Genomic DNA, 6373 nt, shown 5'->3' with positions numbered 1-6373 from the left:
TCCTCCTAGCTCCTGTCCTCCTAGCTTCCTTCCTCCTAGCTCCTGTCCTCCTAGCTCCTGTCCTCCTAGCTCCTGTCCTCCTAGCTCCTGTCCTCCTAGCTCCTGCTAGCTCCTGTCCTCCTAGCTTCCTGTCCTCCTAGCCTCCTAGTGCCTCCTAGGTCCTCGGCCTCCTAGCTCCTGTCCTCCTAGCTCCTGGCCTCCTAAGCCCTCCTGTCATCCTAGCTCCTGTCCTCTCTAGCTCCTGTCCTCCTAGCTCCTGGCCGTCTGTCCTCCTAGCTCCTGTCCTCCTAGCTCCTGGCCTCCTAGCTCCTGGCCTCCTAGCTCCTGTCCTCCTAGCTCCTAGCCTCCCAGCTCCTGACCTCCTAGCTCCTGTCCTCCTAGCTCCTTCCTCCTAGCTCCCGACCTCCTAGCTCCTGGCCTCCTAGCTCCTGGCCTCTTTGCTTCTAGCTCCTGGTCTCCTAGTTCCTGGCCTCTTGCTTCTAGCTCCTGGTCTCCTAGTTCCTGGCCTCTTGGCTTCTAGCTCTAGCCCCTAGCTCCTGGCCTCTTGGCTCTAGCTCCTGGTCTCCTAGCTCCTGGCCTCTTGCTTCTAGCTCTAGTCTCCTAGCTCCTGGCCTCTTGCTTCTAGCTCCTGGTCTCCTAGCTCCTGGCCTCTTGGCTTCTAGCTCCTAGCCTCCTAGCTCCTGGCCTCTTGGCTTCTAGCTCCTCGTCTCCTAGTTCTGGCCTCTTGGCTTCTAGCTCCTAGCCTCCTAGCTCCTGGCTCTGGCTTCTAGCTCCTGGTCTCCTAGCTCCTGGCCTCTGGCTTCTAGCTCCTAGTCTCCTAGCTCCTGGGCTCTTGGCTTCTAGCTCCAGCCTCCTAGCTCCCTGGCCTCTTGGCTTCTAGTTCCTGTCTCCTAGCTCCTGGCCATCTCTCTCTTCAGGAGCTAGGAGGCTAGGAGCTAGGAGGACAGGAGCTAGGAGGACAGGAGCTAGGAGGCCAGGAGCTAGGAGGACAGGAGCTAGGAGGCCAAATATTTATCAAACACCTATTTTTCAGTGGCAATTGATGAGACTATAACAGACTAAATAGTCCCAGAAAAAATGTGCAAAAAAGATTTTTCATTTCAGTTGACTAAAACAAGACAAAATTATCTTTGTGACTAAAATTTGACTACTAAGTGGACTGGATAACAGTTTTTGAAAAGATTGAAAGCTTTTTAGTAATAAGCACAATTAATATTAGCAGGACAGATGCACAGCGCAGTTATAGTTCAGCAGTGGGAAGGACGCACCAAACCCAGCACACACAGCCTAATTCAGCTGGTGAGCTGCAGGGGAGAAAGCGATGAGTGTAGGCAGACTGGCTCCGCCTCCGGTTATACCCATCTCGCAGGCGGCTTTCTTAGTTCACCTTTTAGCTAATAACTAGTCATCACCAGCCTTCTAGTTAGCTACCCTTTGTCTGGAGCTGCTTCAGGAAATTAAAAACAATAGCAGCATTGAGTTTAATAGTAAAACAACAGTGTAGCTATGTTTTTCTCTCCCTTGAATAGGTTATAGAAAAGTAGGCTGTCTGAATTTGTAGTCTAGCCCTCCCAGTTTTCCCTCTGCATTTCATATACAGGATCCTTAGCCAAAGTCTCCTTTTCCTCAGAGAAAACGTCTTGATTCTAGCCGGCGCTACGTTTCTTTCTTTCTATAGTTCATTTCTTTAGGCTAAACTTTGTTCAGTCATGTTACCTCATTAACTAGCTATAGCTAACAACCTGGGGCGTGTTCAATTGGACGCAACGTTTAGATAGAAATATGCCATGTAGAACAAACATGCCGGTCTGACATGTTGAATAAGGAATAACAACGGCTCTATTCACTGAATTTCTATCTACAATGTTCGTCAAAGTTTTACAACTTGGCCCTAGTACCCTACGGAACATAGCCATGGTAACATTACCAGTAGCCTACTAAGTGTAGCCATGGTAACACTATATCTGACTGGGTAAATAACTCCTCTATATCTGACTGGATAAATAACTCCTCTATATCTGACTGGATAAATAACTCCTCTATATCTGACTGGGTAAATAACTCCTCTATATCTGACTGGGTAAATAACTCCTCTATATACGTGTAGTGATAAGAGGAGTTATTTTACCAGTCAGATATAGAGGAGTTATTTACCCAGTCAGATATAGTGTAGTGATAAGAGGAGTTATTTACCCAGTCAGATATGAGGAGTTATTTACCCAGTCAGATAGAAGAGTTATTTACCCAGTCAGATATAGAGGAGTTATTTACCCAGTCAGATATAGAGGAGTTATTTACCCAGTCAGATATAGAGAGTTATTTACCCAGTCAGATATAGAGGAGTTATTTACCCAGTCAGATATAGAGGAGTTTATTTCCCAGTCAGATATAGAGGAGTTATTTACCCAGTCAGATATAGAGGAGTATTTACCCAGTCAGATATAGAGGAGTTATTTACCCAGTCAGATATAGAGGAGTTATTTACCCAGTCAGATATAATGGAGTTATTTATCCAGTCAGATATAGAGGAGTTATTTACCCAGTCAGATATAGAGGAGTTATTTACCCAGTCAGATATAGAGGAGTTATTTACCCAGTCAGATATAGAGGAGTTATTTACCCAGTCAGATATAGAGGAGTTATTTACAGTCAGATATAGAGGAGTTATTTACCCAGTCAGATATAGAGGAGTTATTTACCCAGTCAGATATAGAGGAGTTATTTACCCAGTCAGATATAGAGGAGTTATTTACCCAGTCAGATATGAGGAGTTATTTACCCAGTCAGATATAATGGAGTTATTTATCCAGTCAGATATAGAGAGTATTACCAGTAGATATAGAGGAGTTATTTACCCAGTCAGATATAGAGGAGTTATTTATCCAGTCAGATATAGAGGAGTTATTTACCAGTCAGATATAGAGGAGTTATTTACCCAGTCAGATATAGAGGAGTTATTTACCCAGTCAGAATATAGAGGAGTTATTTACCCAGTCAGATATAGAGGAGTTATTTACCCAGTCAGATATAGAGGAGTTATTTACCCAGTCAGATATAATGGAGTTATTTATCCAGTCAGATATAGAGGAGTTATTTACCCAGTCAGATATAGAGGAGTTATTTACCCAGTCAGATATAGAGGAGTTATTTATCCAGTCAGATATAGAGGAGTTATTTATCCAGTCAGATATAGAGGAGTTATTTACCCAGTCAGATATAGTGTTACCATGGCTCACTTAGTAGGCTACTGGTAATGTTACCATGGCTATGTTCGTAGGGTACTAGGGCCAAGTTGTAAAACTTTGACGCATTGTAGATAGAAATTCAGTGAATAGAGCCGTTGTTATTCTCTATTCAACATGTCAGACCGGCATGTTTGTTCTACATGGCATATTTCTATCTAAACGTTGCGTCCAATTGAACACGCCCCAGTTTGTTAGCTATAGCTAGTTAATGAGGTAACATGACTGAACAAAGTTTAGCCTAAAGAAATGAACTATAGAAAGAAAGAAACGTAGCGCCGGCTAGAATCAAGACGTTTTCTCTGAGGAAAAGGAGACTTTGGCTAAGGATCCTGTATATGAAATGCAGAGGGAAAACTGGGAGGGCTAGACTACAAATTCAGACAGCCTACTTTTCTATAACCTATTCAAGGGAGAGAAAAACATAGCTACACTGTGTTTTACTATTAAACTCAATGCTGCTATTGTTTTTAATTTCTGAAGCAGCTCCAGACAAAGGGTAGCTAACTAGAAGGCTGGTGATGACTAGTTATTAGCTAAAAGGTGAACTAAGAAAGCCGCCTGCGAGATGGGATAACCGGAGGCGGAGCCAGTCTGCCTACACTCATCGCTTTCCCCCTGCAGCTCACCAGCTGAATTAGGCTGTGTGTGCTGGGTTTGGTGCGTCCTTCCCACTGCTGAACTATAACTGCGCTGTGCATCTGTCCTGCTAATATTAATTGTGCTTTATACTAAAAAGCTTTCAATCTTTTCAAAAACTGTTATCCAGTCCACTTAGTAGTCAAATTTTAGTCACAAAGATAATTTTGTCTTGTTTTAGTCAACTGAAATGAAAAATCTTTTTTGCCATTTTTTCTGGGACTATTTAGTCTGTTATAGTCTCATCAATTGCCACTGAAAATATGGTGTTTGATAAATATTTGGCCTCCTAGCTCCTGTCCTCCTAGCTCCTCGTCCTGCTCCTCCTCCTAGCTCCTGTCCTCCTAGCTCTGCTCCTGCTCTCCTAGCTCCTTCCTCCTAGCTCCTCCTAGCTCCTGTCCTCCTAGCTCCTGTCCTCTCTAGCTCTGTCCTCCTAGCTCCTGTCCTCCTAGCTCTGGCCTCCTAGCTCCTGTCCTCCTAGCTCCTGCCTCCTAGTCCTGGGCCTCCTAGCTCCTGTCCTCCTAGCTCCTGGCTCCTAGCTCCTGTCATCCTAGCTCCTGTCCTCCTAGCTCCTGTCCTCCTAGCTCCTGGCCGTCTGTCCTCCTAGCTCCTGTCCTCCTAGCTCCTGGCCTCCTAGCTCCTGGCCTCCTAGCTCCTTGTCCTCCTAGCTCCTAGCCTCCTAGCTCCTGACCTCCTAGCTCCTGTCCTCCTAGCTCCTGTCCTCCTAGCTCCCGACCTCCTAGCTCCTGGCCTCCTAGCTCCTGGCCTCTTGCTTCTAGCTCCTGGTCTCCTAGTTCCTGGCCTCTTTGCTTCTAGCTCCTGGTCTCCTAGTTCCTGGCTCTTGGCTTCTAGCTCCTAGCCTCCTAGCTCCTGGCTCTTTGGCTTCTAGCTCCTGGTCTCCTAGCTCTGCCTCTTGGCTTCTAGCTCCTAGTCTCCTAGCTCCTGGCCTCTTGCTTCTAGCTCCTGTCTCCTAGCTCCTGGCCTCTTGGCTTCTACGTTCCTAGCCTCCTAGCTCCTGGCCTCTTGGCTTCTAGCTCCTGGTCTCCTAGTTCTGGCCTCTTGGCTTCTAGCTCCTAGCCTCCTAGCTCCTGGCCTCTTGGCTTCTAGCTCCTGGTCTCCTAGCTCCTGGCCTCTTGGCTTCTAGCTCCTAGTCTCTAGCTCTGGCTCTTGGCTCTAGCTCCTAGCCTCTAGCCTGGCCTCTTGGCTTCTAGTTCCTGGTCTCTAGCTCCTGGCCCTCTTGGCTTCTGCTCCTAGCCTCTCTAGCTCCTGCATCTTGGCTTCTAGCTCCTGGTCTCCTAGCTCCTGGGCTCTTGGCTTCTAGCTCCTAGCCTCCTAGCTCTGGGCTCTTGGCTCCTAGCCTCCTAGCTCCTGGCATCTTGGCTTCTAGCTCTGGTCTCCTAGCTCCTGGCCTCTGGCTTCTAGCTCCTGGTCTCCTAGCTCCCGACCTCCTGGACTTTAAGTGAACAGAGAGACGTCTTTGTACCTTTAACTCAATTTTGCAGTTGTGATGCAAACCGTAAGACTGCTGAACAAACTTCCCATTCTGTACATTGATTGTGTCTCCTGCCAACTGGTCCACGATGACGTCTGTTAGGCCCAGTGACTCATCTAGCTACCTGCCTGCTCTCTCTGTGTGTGTGCGAGTGGTGTGGTGGTGTGTGTGTGTGTGTGTGTGTGTTGTGTGTGTGTGTGTTGTGTGTGTGTGTGTGTGTGTGTGTGTGTGTGTGTGTTGTGTGTGTGTGTGTGTGTGTGTGTGCGCCGCGCGTGCCGCAGCAAAACCTAGATGCTGCTAAGCCATGGATTAACGCAAGCAAGGGGTTATGTGAAAGTATGCTGCTTGGTAGGAGGGTGTATGTGTACACTCTCTGACTGTGTGTGGTTGTGTGTGCGCACAGTGTCTCCCTTACAGGTACAGTTAGTATTTGACCTTTAACCTCTAACCTCTCCCCTTACAGGTACTGTTAGTATTTGACCTTTAACCTCCAACTCTCTCCCTTACAGGTACTGTTAGTATTTAACCCCTAACCTCTCCCTTACAGGTACTGTTAGTATTTGACCTTTAACCTCTAACCTCTCCCCTTACAGGTACTGTTAGTATTTAACCTCTAACCTCTCCCCTTACAGGTACTGTTAGTATTTGACCTTTAACCTCCAACCTCTCCCCTTACAGGTACTGTTAGTATTTAACCCCTAACCTCTCCCTTACAGGTACAGTTAGTATTTGACCTTTAACCTCTAACCTCTCCCCTTACAGGTACTGTTAGTATTTGACCTTTAACCTCTAACCTCTCCCTTACAGGTACTGTTAGTATTTGCCAAAGAGGACAGCCAGAATAATGGGTTCTGCTGGGCGTGTGAGAAGGCCAACTTCAGGTGTAACGTGGCGAGGACGCCAGAGGCGGCGTTGGAGTGTTTCCAGGAAAAGCACCACGACCTCGTCATCATCGACCACAGACATTCCAGATACTTCGACGCTGAATCACTAATGGCCG

At 46.9% G+C, this 6373-nt stretch overlaps 1 long non-coding RNA gene across 1 annotated transcript; it reads left to right on the top strand.

Annotated features, from left to right (window-relative positions):
• Window positions 1-2112: 2112 nt before the first annotated feature.
• LOC139022660 (uncharacterized) lies at window positions 2113-3148 on the top strand. The gene is made up of 2 exons (XR_011473728.1): window positions 2113-2169; window positions 2425-3148. It is a non-coding gene; the product is annotated as an uncharacterized lncRNA (long non-coding RNA).
• Window positions 3149-6373: the final 3225 nt, after the last annotated feature.

This window comes from Salvelinus sp. IW2-2015, linkage group LG20 (assembly GCF_002910315.2).
Source record: "Salvelinus sp. IW2-2015 linkage group LG20, ASM291031v2, whole genome shotgun sequence".
NCBI classification, from domain to species: domain Eukaryota; kingdom Metazoa; phylum Chordata; class Actinopteri; order Salmoniformes; family Salmonidae; genus Salvelinus; species Salvelinus sp. IW2-2015.
The sequence above is the reverse complement of the archived record's forward strand: the minus strand, read 5'-3'. Positions and strand labels throughout refer to the sequence as shown.